Source organism: Oncorhynchus tshawytscha, linkage group LG28 (genome assembly GCF_018296145.1).
Source record: "Oncorhynchus tshawytscha isolate Ot180627B linkage group LG28, Otsh_v2.0, whole genome shotgun sequence".
Classification (NCBI taxonomy): domain Eukaryota; kingdom Metazoa; phylum Chordata; class Actinopteri; order Salmoniformes; family Salmonidae; genus Oncorhynchus; species Oncorhynchus tshawytscha.
In genome coordinates this window covers 2,063,423-2,079,353 of record NC_056456.1, presented here as the reverse complement: position 1 = coordinate 2,079,353, position 15,931 = coordinate 2,063,423, and the positions used below count along the sequence as shown (strand labels likewise).

Sequence of the window (15,931 nt, the reverse complement as noted above, 5' to 3'; positions counted from 1 at the left end):
AGTAAAACTAAATGCATGCTTTTCAACCGTTCACTGCCCGCCCGCCCGCCCGACTAGCATCACTACTCTGGACGGTTCTGACTTAGAATATGTGGACAACTACAAATACCTAGGCGTCTAGCTAGACTGTAAACTCTCCTTCCAGACTCATATTAAACATCTCCAATCCAAAATTAAATCTAGAATTGGCTTCCTATTTCGCAACAGAGCCTCCTTCACTCATGCCGCCAAACATACCCTCGTAAAACTGACTACCCTACCGATCCTCGACTTTGAAGATGTAATTTACAAAATAGCCTCCAACACCCTACTCAGCAAACTGGATGCAGTCTATCACAGTGGCATCCGTTTTATCACCAAAGCCCCATATACCACTCCCCATTGCGACCTGTATGCTCTGGTCGGCTTGCACTCGCTACCTATTCATCGCCAGACCCACTGGCTCCAGGTCATCTATAAATCTATGCTAGGTAAAGCACCGCCTTATCTCAGCTCACTGGTCACGATAACAACACCCACCCATAGCATGCGCGCCAGCAGGTATATTTCACTGATCCTCCCCAAAGCCGTCACCTCCTTTGGCCGCCTTTCCTTCCCATTCTCTGCTGCCAATGACTGGAACAAATTGCGAAAATAGCTGAAGCTGGAGACTTATATTTCCTTCAATAACTTTAAACATCAGCTATCTGAGCAGCTAACCGATCGGTGCAGCTGTACATAGCCCATCTGTAAATAGCCCATCCAATCTAAATACCTCATCCCCATATTGTTTTTATTTACTTTTCTGCTCTTTTGCACACCAGTATTTCTACTTGCACATCATCATCTGCTCATCTATCACTCCAGTGTTAATTTCCTAAATTGTAACTACTTTGCTACTACGGCCTATTTATTGCCATACCTTCTCACGCCAGTAAATCACTGGGGCCAAGCTTCCTGCCATCCAGGACCTCTATACCAGGCGGTGTCAGAGGAAAGCCCTAAAAATTGTCAACGACTCCAGACACCCTAGTCATGGACTGTACTTTGTGCTACCGCACAAGTCTAGGTTCAAAAGTCTTCTTAACAGCTTCTACCCCAAGCCATAAGACTCCTGAACAGCTAATCAAATGGCTACCCAGAATATTTGCATTGCCCCCTCCCCCTTTTACACTGCTGCTACTCTCTGTTTATTATCTATGCAGTCACTTTAATGCATACACTTCGATGCATAGTCACTCTACCTACATGTACATATTACCTCCATTTTTAACTCATCTATTCTTTACTTAACTTCTTGGATATAGGGGGCGCTCTTTTAATTTATGGATAAAAAAACGTGCCCGTTTTAAGCGCAATATTTTGTCACGAAAAGATGCTCGACTATGCATATAATTGGAAAGAAAACACTAAGGTTTCCAAAACTGCAAAGATATTATCTGTGACTGCCACAGAACTCATGCTACAGGCGAAAACAAGATGATACTTTAACCAGGAAATGGGCAGAATTTTTGAAGCTCTGTATTCTATTGAATCAAATCAAATTTATTTATATAGCCCTTCGTACATCAGCTGATATCTCAAAGTGCTGTACAGAAACCCAGCCTAAAACCCCAAACAGAAAGCAATGCAGGTGTAGAAGCACGGTGGCTAGGAAAAACTCCCTAGAAAGGCCAAAACCTAGGAAGAAACCTAGAGAGGAACCAGGCTATATGGGGTGGCCAGTCCTCTTCTGGCTGTGCCGGGTGGAGATTATAACAGAACATGGCCAAGATGTTCAAATGTTCATAAATGACCAGCATGGTCGTATAATAATAAGGCAGAACAGTTGAAACTGGAGCAGCAGCACGGCCAGGTGGACTGGGGTCAGCAAGGAGTCATCATGTCAGGTAATCCTGGGGCCAGCAAGGAGTCATCATGTCAGGTAATCCTGGGGCATGGTCCTAGGGCTCAGGTCCTCCGAGAGAGAGAAGGAGAGAATTAGAGAACGCACACTTAGATTCACACAGGACACCGAATAGGACAGGAGAAGTACTCCAGATATAACAAACTGACCCTAGCCCCCCGACACAAACTACTGCAGCATAAATACTGGAGGCTGAGACAGGAGGGGTCAGTTGACACTGTGGACCCATCCGAGGACACCCCGGGACAGGGCCAAACAGGAAGGATATAACCCCACCCACTTTGCCAAAGCACAGCCCCCACACCACTAGGGGGATATCTTCAACCACCAACTTACCATCCTGAGACAGGGCCGAGTATAGCCCACAAAGATCCCCGCCATGGCACAACCCAAGGGGGGGGGCGCCAACCCAGACAGGATGACCACATCAGTGAATCAACCCACTCAGGTGACGCACCCCTTCCAGGGACGGCATGAGAGAGCCCCAGTAAGCCAGTGACTCAGCCTCTGTAATAGGGTTAGAGGCAGAGAATCCCAGTGGAAAGAGGGGAACCGGCCAGGCAGAGACAGCAAGGGCGGTTTGTTGCTCCAGAGCCTTTCCGTTCACCTTCCCACTCCTGGGCTAGACTACACTCAATCATATGACCCACTGAAGAGATGAGTCTTCAGTAAAGACTTAAAGGTTGAGACCGAGTTTGTGTCTCTGACATGGGTAGACAGACCGTTCCATAAAAATGGAGCTCTATAGGAGAAAGCCTCCAGCATTTTGCTTAGAAATTCTAGGGACAATTAGGAGGCCTGCGTCTTGTGACCGTAGCGTACGTGTAGGTATGTATGGCAGGACCAAATCAGAGAGATAGGTAGGAGCAAGCCCATGTAATGCTTTGTAGGTTAGCAGTAAAACCTTGAAACCAGCCCTTGCTTTGACAGGAAGCCAGTGTAGAGAGGCTAGCACTGGAGTAATATGATCAAATTTTTGGGTTATAGTCAGGATTCTAGCAGCCGTATTTAGCACCAACTGAAGTTTATTTAGTGCTTTATCCGGGTAGCCGGAAAGTAGAGCATTGCAGTAGTCTAACCTAGAAGTGACAAAAGCATGGATTAATTTTTCTGCATCATTTTTGGACAGAAAGTTTCTGATTTTTGCAATGTTACGTAGATGGAAAAAAGCTGTCCTTGAAATGGTCTTGATATGTTCTTCAAAAGAGAGATCAGGGTCCAGAGTAATGCCGAGGTCCTTCACAGTTTTATTTGAGACGACTGTACAACCATTAAGATTAATTGTCAGATTCAACAGAAGATCTCTTTGTTTCTTGGGACCTAGAACAAGCATATCTGTTTTGTCCGAGTTTAAAAGTAGAAAGTTTGCAGCCATCCACTTCCTTATGTCTGAAACACATGCTTCTAGCAAGGGCAATTTTGGGGCTTCACCATGTTTCATTGAAATGTACAGCTGTGTGTCATCCGCATAGCAGTGAAAGTTAACATTATGTTTTCGAATAACATCCCCAAGAGGTAAAATATATAGTGAAAACAATAGTGGTCCTAAAACGGAACCTTGAGGAACACCGAAATTTACAGTTGATTTGTCAGAGGACAAACCATTCAGAGACAAACTGATATCTTTCCGACAGATAAGATCTAAACCAGGCCAGAACTTGTCCGTGTAGACCAATTTGGGTTTCCAATCTCTCCAAAAGAATGTGGTGATCGATGGTATCAAAAGCAGCACTAAGGTCTAGGAGCACGAGGACAGATGCAGAGCCTCGGTCCGATGCCATTAAAATGTCATTTACCACCTTCACAAGTGCCGTCTCAGTGCTATGATGGGGTCTAAAACCAGACTGAAGCATTTTGTATACATTGTTTGTCTTCGGGAAGGCAGTAAGTTGCTGCGCAACAGCCTTTTCTAAAATTTTTGAGAGGAATGGAAGATTCGATATAGGCCGATAGTTTTTTATATTTTCTGGATCAAGGTTTGGCTTTTTCAAGAGAGGCTTTATTACTGCCACTTTTAGTGAGTTTGGTACACATCCGGTGGATAGAGAGCCGTTTATTATGTTCAACATAGGAGGGCCAAGCACAGGAAGCAGCTCTTTCAGTAGTTTAGTTGGAATAGGGTCCAGTATGCAGCTTGAAGGTTTAGAGGCCATGATTATTTTCATCATTGTGTCAAGAGATATATTACTAAAACACTTGAGCGTCTCTCTTGATCCTAGGTCCTGGGAGAGTTGTGCAGACTCAGGACAACTGAGCTTCGAAGGAATACGCAGATTTAAAGAGGAGTCCGTAATTTTCCTCAAAGAAGTTCATGAATTTATCACTGCTAAAGTGAAAGTCATCCTCTCTTGGGGAATGCTGCTTTTTAGTTAGCTTTGCGACAGTATCAAAAAGGAATTTCGGATTGTTCTTATTTTCCTCAATTAAGTTTGAAAGATAGGATGATCGAGCAGCAGTAAGGGCTCTTCGGTACTGCACGGTACTGTCTTTCCAAGCTAGTCGGAAGACTTCCAGTTTGGTGTGGCGCCATTTCCGTTCCAATTTTCTGGAAGCTTGCTTCAGAGCTCGGGTATTTTCTGTGTACCAGGGAGCTAGTTTCTTATGAGAAATGTTTTTAATTTTTAGGGGTGCAACTGCATCTAGGGTATTGCGCAAGGTTAAATTGAGTTCCTCAGTTAGGTGGTTAACTGATTTTTGTCCTCTGGTGTCCTTGGGTAGACAGTGGGAATCTGGAAGGACATCAAGGAATCTTTGTGTAGTCTGTGAATTTATAGCACGACTTTTGATGTTCCTTGGTTGGGGTCTGAGCAGATTATTTGTTGCAATTGCAAACGTAATAAAATGGTGGTCCAATAGTCCAGGATTATGAGGAAAAACATTAAGATCCACAACATTTATTCCATGGGACAAAACTAGGTCCAACGTATGACTGTGACAGTGAGTGGGTCCAGAGACATGTTGGACAAAACCCACTGAGTCGATGATGGCTCCGAAAGCCTTTTGGAGTGGGTCTGTGGACTTTTCCATGTGAATATTAAAGTCACCAAAGATTAGAATATTATCTGCTATGACTACAAGGTCCGATAGGAATTCAGGGAACTCAGTGAGGAACGCTGTATATGGCCCAGGAGGCCTGTAAACAGTAGCTATAAAAAGTGATTGAGTAGGCTGCATAGATTTCATGACTAGAAGCTCAAAAGACGAAAACGTCTTTTTTTTTTGTAAATTGAAATTTGCTATCGTAAATGTTAGCAACACCTCCGCCTTTGCGGGATGCACGGGGGATATGGTCACTAGTGTAGCCAGGAGGTGAGGCCTCATTTAACACAGTAAATTCATCAGGCTTAAGCCATGTTTCAGTCAGGCCAATCCAATCAAGATTATGATCAGTGATTAGTTCATTGACTATAATTGCCTTTGAAGTAAGGGATCTAACATTAAGTAGCCCTATTTTGAGATGTGAGGTATCATGATCTCTTTCAATACTGACAGGAATGGAGGTGGTCTTTATCCTAGTGAGATTGCTAAAGCGAACACCGCCATGTTTAGTTTTGCCCAACCCAGGTCGAGGCACAGACACGGTCTCAGTGGTGATAGCTGAGCTGAGCTACACTGACTATGCTAGTGGCAGACTCCGCTATGCTGGCAGGCTGTCTAACAGCCTGCTGCCTGGCCTGCACCCTACTTCATTGTGGAGCTAGAGGAGTTAGAGCCCTGTCTATGTTGGTAGATAAGATGAGAGCACCCCTCCAGCTAGGATGGAGTCCGTCACTCCTCAGCAGGTCAGGCTTGGTCCTGTTTGTGGGTGAGTCCCAGAAAGAGGGCCAATTATCTACAAATTCTATCTTTTGGGAGGGGCAGAAAACAGTTTTCAACCAGCGATTGAGTTGAGAGACTCTGCTGTAGAGCTCATCACTCCCCCTAACTGGGAGGGGGCCAGAGACAATTACTCGATGCCGACACATCTTTCTAGCTGATTTACACGCAGAAGCTATGTTGTGCTTGGTGATCTCTGACTGTTTCATCCTAACATCGTTGGTGCCGACGTGGATAACAATATCTCTATACTCGCCAGTTTTAGCTTTAGCCAGCACCATCTTCAGATTAGCCTTAACGTCGGTAGCCCTGCCCTGCCCCGGTAAACAGTGTATGATCGCTGGATGATTCGTTTTAAGTCTAATACTGCGGGTAATGGAGTCGCCAATGACTAGAGTTGTCTCCTTATATGTCTCCTTATTATTGTCTCCTTATATGGCTGTGAATGCGCCGGGAATGAGCCTGCCCTTCCTATCGTTTCTCCAAGGTGTCTGCAGCATTGTGACGTATTTGTAGGCATATCATTGAAAGATTGGCCATAAGAGACTACATTTACCACAGGTCCGCCCAGTGTCCTTTGTGTAAATTGGTGCGTAATCTTCAGCCACAGGCATTTTCTCCTGGGATTCAGAGGGGAAAGCACACTTCCACAAATGATATATCATCGAAGAGATATGTGAAAAACACCTTGAGGATTGGTCCTAAACAACGTTTGCCATGTTTCAGTCGATATTATGGAGTTAATTTGGAAAAAAGTTTGATGTTTTGAAGACTGAATTTTCGGGTTTTTTTGGTAGCCAAACGTGACACACCAAACGGAGCAATTTCTCCTAAACAAATCATCTTTCAGGAAAAACGGAGCATTTGCTATCTAACTGAGAGTCTCCTCATTGAAAACATCTGAAGTTCTTCAAAAGGTAATGATTTTATTTGAATGATTTTCTGTTTTTTGTAAAAATGTTGCCTGCTAATGCTAACGCTAAATGCTACGCTACCTGCGCTAGCTGTTACACAAATGCTTATTTTGCAATGGTTGAGAAGCATATTTTGAAAATCTGAGAAGACAGTGTTGTCAACAAAAGGCTAAGCTTGAGAGCTAGCATATTAATTTCATTTAATTTGCGATTTTCATGAATAGTTAATGTTGCGTTATGGTAATGAGCTTGAGGCTGTATTCACGATCCCGGATCCGGGATGGCTCGACGCAACAGGTTAACACGTATTTTTCTTAAAACTGCATTGTTGGTTAAGGGCTTGTAAGTAAGCATTTCACTGTAATACCTGTTGTATTTGGCGCATGTGACATAAAATTTGATTTGATTTGTATATGTGGACAATGATAGATCCTTAGTGATGTGGACACCGAGAAACGTGAAGCTCACGGCCCGCTCCACTACAGCCCCGTCAATGTGAACGGGGGCTCGGTCCTCCGTTTCCTGTAGTCCACGATCAGTTGTTGTCCTGGCACCACACTGCCAGGTCTCTGACCTCCTCCCTATAGGTTGTCTCATCGTCGTTGATCAGCCCTACCACCATCCTGTTGTCAGCAAACTTAATGATGGTCCTATTGTATATTCATTCCGCCATTCGATTGCAAAATGTTACTTAAATGGAACGAAAGGTGGAGGGACCTACGTGAATTTGTCAAATAGAAACTCTTGTTTTAATAGAATATTTTGCAACTGTGTGGACTAATGATTACACCACAGATTCTACGCTTAGTAGGGAGCAGGCTTTCATGATATATTGACATGACATATTTGGCGCATGTGACATAAAATTTGATTTGTATATGTGGACAATGATAGATCCTTAGTGATGTGGACACCGAGAAACGTGAAGCTCACGGCCTAGTAGGGAGCAGGCTTTCATGATATGCACAGAAAATAGTAGCAATTTATATTTTCAAAAGTATGTGAGTCTAGCGCAAAATAATCCACCTGATTTATGCTACATAGCATGCTAAATGTGTCTGATCAGATATTAGCAAACTAATAGCTGAGCTGACGGAGATTCAGTGAAACAAAGTCACATGTATTGATTTTCAGAGGGCTTTTAGTCGGGATATATCCTAGGCTACTAAGTGAGTGATGAGCAAAATAATCCCCTGTATTACTACAGTAGGCTAAATAGTTAGCTAACCTGCTAGCACAGAGATCTGATAATAAAGACTAACATCATCAACACTCAATTTGGCTAACATTTTCACAAATATCTCAATATCAAAACGTTGATTTCATGAAAACTAAAATGTGACATTAATTGATTTATCATGACGAGTCCCCATGCTTGTCTCAAAGCAGTGTGAAAATGCTGTCCCAATCAGGAACTGGTTGACCACACATGGCTAAAGTATAAAGCTTCAAGTATTTAAAACGGTTGGATGGCTTTGGGAGTTTCAGTAAGCAACAATATGATAAATGCCTTCAATGGCGTTAGCCTACTTTATTCCAATATTTTTGTCATTCAGTGATATTCATTCCACAGTGATTATTGATCGATCCATCTAGCTTTGGAGTTCATTAGAACGTGCGTTGAAGATGTCGTTCCCATAGCAACGATTAAAACATTCCCTAACCAGAAACCGTGGATTGATGGCAGCATTCGTGTGAAACTGAAGGCACGAACCACTGCTTTTAATCAGGGCAAGGTGTCTGGTAACATGGCTGAATACAAACAGTGCAGCTATTCCCTCCGCAAGGCTATCAAACAAGCTAAGCGCCAGTACAGAGACAAAGTAGAATCTCAATTCAACGGCTCAGACACAAGAGGTATGTGGCAGGGTCTACAGTCAATCACGGACTACAGGAAGAAACCCAGCCCAGTCACGGACCAGGATGTCTTGCTCCCAGGCAGACTAAATAACTTTTTTGCCCGCTTTGAGGACAATACAGTGCCACTGACACGGCCTGCAACGGAAACATGCGGTCTCTCCTTCACTGCAGCCGAAGTGAGTAAGACATTTAAACGTGTTAACCCTCGCAAGGCTGCAGGCCCAGACGGCATCCCCAGCCGCGCCCTCAGAGCATGCGCAGACCAGCTGGCCGGTGTGTTTACGGACATATTCAATCAATCCCTATACCAGTCTGCTGTTCCCACATGCTTCAAGAGGGCCACCATTGTTCCTGTTCCCAAGAAAGCTAAGGTAACTGAGCTAAACGACTACCGCCCCGTAGCACTCACATCCGTCATCATGAAGTGCTTTGAGAGACTAGTCAAGGACCATATCACCTCCACCCTACCTGACACCCTTGACCCACTCCAATTTGCTTACCGCCCAAATAGGTCCACAGACGATGCAATCTCAACCACACTGCACACTGCCCTAACCCATCTGGACAAGAGGAATACCTATGTGAGAATGCTGTTCATCGACTACAGCTCGGCATTCAACACCATAGTACCCTCCAAGCTCGTCATCAAGCTCGAGACCCTGGGTCTCGACCCCGCCCTGTGCAACTGGGTACTGGACTTCCTGACGGGCCGCCCCCAGGTGGTGAGGGTAGGCAACAACATCTCCTCCCCGCTGATCCTCAACACTGGGGCCCCACAAGGGTGCGTTCTGAGCCCTCTCCTGTACTCCCTGTTCACCCACGACTGCGTGGCCATGCACGCCTCCAACTCAATCATCAAGTTTGCGGACGACACAACAGTGGTAGGCTTGATTACCAACAACGACGAGACGGCCTACAGGGAGGAGGTGAGGGCCCTCGGAGTGTGGTGTCAGGAAAATAACCTCACACTCAACGTCAACAAAACTAAGGAGATGATTGTGGACTTCAGGAAACAGCAGAGGGAACACCCCCCATCCACATCGATGGAACAGTAGTGGAGAGGGTAGCAAGTTTTAAGTTCCTCGGCATACACATCACAGACAAACTGAATTGGTCCACTCACACAGACAGCATCGTGAGGAAGGCGCAGCAGCGCCTCTTCAACCTCAGGAGGCTGAAGAAATTCGGCTTGTCACCAAAAGCACTCACAAACTTCTACAGATGCACAATCGAGAGCATCCTGGCGGGCTGTATCACCGCCTGGTATGGCAACTGCACCGCCCTCAACCGTAAGGCTCTCCAGAGGGTAGTGAGGTCTGCACAACGCATCACCGGGGCAAACTACCTGCCCTCCAGGACACCTACACCACCCGATGCTACAGGAAGGCCATAAAGATCATCAAGGACATCAACCACCCGAGCCACTGCCTGTTCACCCCGCTGCCATCCAGAAGGCGAGGTCAGTACAGGTGCATCAAAGCTGGGACCGAGAGACTGAAAAACAGCTTCTATCTCAAGGCCATCAGACTGTTAAACAGCCACCACTAACATTGAGTGGCTACTGCCAACACACTGTCAATGACACTGACTCTACTCCAGCCACTTTAATCATGGGAATCGATGGGAAATGATGTAAATATATCACTAGCCACTTTAAACAATGCTACCTTATATAATGTTACTTACCCTACATTGTTCATCTCATATGCATACGTTGATACTGTACTCTATATCATCGACTGCATCCTTATGTAATACATGTATCACTAGCCACTTTAACTATGCCACTTGGTTTACATACTTATCTCATATGTATATACTGTACTCGATATCATCTACTGTATCTTGCCTATGCTGCTCTGTACCATCACTCATTCATATATCCTTATGTACATATTCTTTATCCCCTTACACTGTGTATGACAGTAGTTTTTTTTGGAATTGTTAGTTAGATTACTTGCTCGTTATTACTGCATTGTCGGAACTAGAAGCACAAGCATTTCGCTACACTCGCATTAACATCTGCTAACCATGTGTATGTGACAAATAAAATTTGATTTGATTTGATTTAGCTGTGGTTAAGAAAACGTGCATACATCGTGGTAGGCTTTGCTAAGTGATGGGCGAATCGGCCTGCCTCGCAATGTTTAGAACTGGTAACAGCCTAGTAATGGCCACTGCCTAGAAACCATCATTATGAAGCATCAAATCTCATGAACGTGTTGCCTACGCCAGACTTAGCTAGGACTAGTCCTATTTTTAGTTGGTGCAACAGGTGTCAATTCTGACCCCAAAGTCGGACGTACTATTTAAGACCAACTTCTGTACGCCCAACTGGCCTAAGATCAGCTAGATGCAGGCAAGTGTGTGCAAGGTAGTATTGAATGTGTCAATTTGTCACCTGGATTACCCCAATATGTCTCTTGACCTGTGCACCTACGTTATAAACTTTCATTTGTAGGCTAGGTTGTAGCAACCTCATGATGGGTATAGGAGAAATTAGAGTATCAATTAGTAGCCTATGCCTATCGATGTAACATTGAGCTGGGTGAATGGAATATGAACTAAAGTCATCCAATATGCTGTAATAGAAATAAGCACTGACCGCCACTGTTTCTGACAGTGACTAATTATGCTTAGTAAAATTGATTAGAGTTAGGCCTACCATCATGCTTTCTCAGCATAGTACGCATATATTCATGTCATTCCCCTAATGAATTACTACAGCAGACAAAGGGCTGTATATAGCCTCCACACTGACTCTGTACCAGTACCCCCTGTATATAGCCTCCACATTGACTCTGTACCGGTACCTCCTGTATATAGCCTCCACACTGACTCTGTACCGGTACCCCCTGTATATAGCCTCCACATTGACTCTGTACCGGTACCCCCTGTATATAACCTCCACATTGACTCTGTACCGGTACCCCCTGTTTATCGTCTCCATATTAACTCTGTACCGGTACCCCCTGTATATAGCCTCCACCTGACTCTGTACCGGCACCCCTCTGTATATAGCCTCCACATTGACTCTGTACCGGTACCCCCTGTATATAGCCTCCACATTGACTCTGTACCGGTACCCCCTGTATATAACCTCCACATTGACTCTGTACCGGTACCCCCTGTATATAACCTCCACACTGACTCTGTACCGGTACCCCCTGTTATATCGTCTCCATATTAACTCTGTACCGGTACCCCCTGTATATAGCCTCCACCTGACTCTGTACCGGCACCCCTCTGTATATAGCCTCCACATTGACTCTGTACCGGTACCCCCTGTATATAGCCTCCACATTGACTCTGTACCGGTACCCCCTGTATATAACCTCCACATTGACTCTGTACCGGTACCCCCTGTATATAGCCTCCACCTGACTCTGTACCGGTACCTCCTGTATATAGCCTCCACATTGACTCTGTACCGGTACCCCCTCTGTATATAGCCTCCACATTGACTCTGTACCGGTACCCCCTGTATATAACCTCCACATTGACTCTGTACCGGTACCCCCTGTATATAACCTCCACATTGACTCTGTACCGGTACCCCTGTATATAGCCTCCACATTGACTCTGTACCGGTACCTCCTGTATATAGCCTCCACACTGACTCTGTACCAGTACCCCCTGTATATAGCCTCCACATTGACTCTGTACCGGTACCCCCTGTATATAGCCTCCACATTGACTCTGTACCGGTACCCCCAGTATATAGCCTCCACATTGACTTGGTACTGGTACCCCCTGTATATAGCCTTGTTATTGTTATGTTATTGTGTTACTTTTTATGATAATGTTTTACTTTAGTTAATTTGGTAAATATTTTCTCATCTCTTCTTGAACTGCACTGTTGGTTAAGGTCTTGTAAGTAAGCATTTCACGGTAAGGTCTACACTTGTGGTATTCGCATGTGACAAATAAAGTTTGATTTGGAGTGGGTGGTGTCGGTTGTGTTGTGTTTACTTTTTTTAATGATAATCACAAAAATGTCTACTTGTGAAACTGATTTTCACACAGACATGCATGCAAACACACATACACACCACAGGGAAGCCCTGGGCCCTGTGTATTACAAGGCAAATTCATTTTTGTTTATTAGTTTGAGGTACCATAGTTGATTTTTGATTTGCAATAAAGTTTTCAATTCAACCAAACTAAAAAATGTATATTTTATATTCCATATTCACAGTATGGCTGGGCAATATGTCAAGTAAATTATCACGATATATATATATATATATACATACATTCGATAACAATAATTATCACGATATTAATCAATTAATGTTTTAAAAGGTTTGATATCTTCTTCAGAATCAATAATGCCTAAAAAAAAACAAAGGCATTTATTTTGAAGCTCCCACTCTTTGTGAATATAGTGGATAGTGAGGCTAATATAAGGCTCTGACGTGGGACTAGACCACAGATCTTTAGTAGTAGCAAAATACTTCAAATCTGTCTTGAGCTGTTCCTCAACGTTTTCCCTACACTCGGAATAGAGTTTAGGCAGTGCGGTGTGAGAGAAATGTTTGCAGCCAGGGAGCACGTACCTGGGAATAAATTTAATTGATAAGCCTCTTGAAACCTTCCTTTTCGACTGTGCTAATTGGTAGCATGTCCTTAGCAATGCATGATAACATTTGTGATGCTTTTGTCTTTTCGATGTTTGCATAAACGCTGTCAGTGTTGACTGCTTAGGGCAAACATCACTAGATTGGCTGGTGATTGAGGGGCATTCATCAATACAGTGGCACAAACTCAAACATCCTGCATGTTCCAAAGAGTGATTTTGCTTCAGATGTTGAAAAAGGTTTGTCGTATTACCAGACTTCGTAGCCACCTGTCTACAGCACAATTTGCACCAAACATTGCTCTGCTCTTTACTGTTATGACCACCAGGGATACTTGTGGTGCACCTTGAACACACACCTGATCAAAGGGGAGAAGCCACACACACACAGGTTCTGAGTTATGTGTATTACTGTTATACAACACTGTTACTGCTACGTTGCAACTATTATACTGATACTTTAGTAGTATTGCCTACATTTGATACCCTACTTTCCAGTTCATGACAGTTAGAAACCAGGACATGATATAGCTGGCTGCAACCAAAGCAGAAACCCAGAAGCCTACTATGGAATCAAATTAAAGCCGACAAGGGAATTTACAAAAGTAACTGCAGCAAAGTGAAAGAGTTGAGCTATTTGGGGAGTTTAACACTTACATGTTTGAAGACTGCACAGGCACATAGTCAAACTTCTAACACAACCTGCCATATTCACCTCTCGGTCCATGTGACATATCTGGGTGAAAACGGCAGGTCGAGTTGCGTCTGTTTTACTCTAGATGGTTACATTGCGGCAACATTGTTTGCGTATGGAAATGTGCCACATTGGTGCATTTGAACGCTACTGGCCAGTGTTTCCAGTGCTATTGATGAATATCATCGGGACGTTGTCTTCTAGAAGACCACACCTACCTGGAATTGTCGGAGTTACCCAGCACCAGCGGCTGGGTGGCCCGGGTCACCCACGTACGGGTCAGGCCGTAGGGCTGCGCCTTTCCCGGTCTTACATGGCAATCACACCTGCCGTGTTGAGCGTCGGTGCAGGCGGACTGCCAGTCGTCACCGTCGGTCCTTAGCCTCCTCTGTGAATCCGAGGAAAGAGGAGGACGAGGCGATGAAGAAGAGAGAACGGGAGGAGGAAAAGGGAAATTCAAATTTAAATCCTAGAGACTTTCACCGATTTTCCAGCCATCACTTGCCCCCCTCTCATATGCATGAATATGTCAACCACGAGGCACGTATTCAACCTCAATCGTCTCGTTGGAAACTCAACGCGTTTGAAATCAGCAGGCAGGAAAGATCGAGACGGCTCCGACTCCTTGAAGATAATATTTGAAATACAAGGTTTTATCTGGGCAGTGAAGCAAAATGGCGACTTTAATACGAAGGAGGAGTATAACAAATCATTGCGCAGGCTGGAGCTAAAGGGAGACACAAAAATATGTTTAGTGCAGTAATTTTCAATAGCTGCACGAGAGTTAGTTCGAGTAAAAGAAAAAGAACCGGAGGAAAAAAGCAACGAAAAGATTCGACCTCGGTCGCGTTCGTCGCCGTCTGCAGTTCCTTACCTCGGGGTTTTTATACGGGTATTATCTTCTCGGCCGTGTACAGTAATATAGTAAGTAGGTTGTCGGTTTATGCGCGTTTCCACTACCTTTGACACATGCAACTACAGCCTTCAGGCAACTTACAAACTCTCGCGTTATTATGAATGTTATCGAGCAAGTAATATTCGGGGGTTCTGCCTAATAAACCCGGTATGATACCGCTCATCCGAAGTAACGCCGTTCAGTCATGACAAAAAGGGGTTAGGCTAAATTCTTAAAACCAGGCTTGATTAAGCGTTTTAATCTGGTACCCCTAATATTACTAAACATTCGGCTTTTATCGTTAAGCGCAGTTTCAGGTAGCCAGTTGAACGCACGGCAAAAATAACCCCTCGATTGTAATGTGTTTTTGGGGCTGTTTCGTGGGTTTCATCCAGTCCCCCCAAACCACTGCTAGGGTAGCAATCAAAACGTGCATAGTGATACTGGGACAGAATTGAATAGGCTTTTCAGCTCTTATCAGATCAATCAATTTGATATAGAATGTGAAATAAATTACGGGATGATATGAAGACTATTATGGTTGAGCATTGCCGAGGTGTCATTTTATTCCAAAAAAAACAAATACATTTCAAAAACCAAGGTCACCTGAAAGTTTCGCTTATTTTCCCTGCTAATAAACGATTATTTATGATGATGATGATTATTATCATCGTCATTATTGTTATATTTCTGTCAGCAAGTTTCTGTATGAGCGGCAAAAATGTTCCCCATGTTACTCTGCTAGTGATATTTAGGTCTAATGTATGTGGCCTGTAGGTCTACTTCTGTATCCACTGAATCATGGCCACTTACAGTGGATGTGGTATCATAGCCACATGCAGTGGGCTCACACAACCAGAGGAGACTTCAGCTCTCTCTCACAGGGTGATTGGTGTCAGGCAGCATGACCTAATATTTCCTATAAATGGAATCATCAGAAACAATGATGTAATCTGTGTACACTGGCTGTTCCCCCAAACCCCCAGAAGAGGGCACGGTATACTTATTTCAGGGCTGGGCAATATCAGAGCCCAAGCAGGGTCATAGATGTCAAATGTATGCTACTTTCCACCACTCTTTGAAGTAGTTACTGACAGTGGTGGAAAAAGTACCCAATTGTCATACTTGAGTAAAAGTATAGATACCTTAATAGAAGGTGTGATATCCCTCCTAAATAGCTTGGGCTAATGTTCCTATGGACTCAGTAAGGCCAGCAGTCTAGTCTTTTTTCATGTATTTTTATTGGTATGTAACTGTTATGAAAGTTGTACAGTCAATTTGATTTGTA

The 15,931-nt window shown here is 44.0% G+C and overlaps 1 protein-coding gene across 5 annotated transcripts in view; it reads right to left on the bottom strand.

Moving 5' to 3' along the window:
- LOC121841159 (zinc finger protein 512B-like) overlaps positions 1-14,807 on the bottom strand; it is a 126,434-nt gene extending 111,627 nt beyond the window's left edge. The window contains exons 1-2 of one of the 5 annotated variants that reach the window (XM_042307652.1): positions 14,623-14,804; positions 13,967-14,136 (exon numbers count right to left, since the gene is read on the bottom strand). The gene's annotated coding sequence lies outside the window, so the exon portion shown is untranslated. Of the gene's footprint in view, positions 1-13,966 lie in introns of all 5 variants that reach the window. The other 4 variants (XM_042307655.1, XM_042307653.1, XM_042307654.1 and 1 more) reach the window with 4 other exon arrangements.
- Between the last annotated feature and the right edge of the window lie 1,124 nt (positions 14,808-15,931).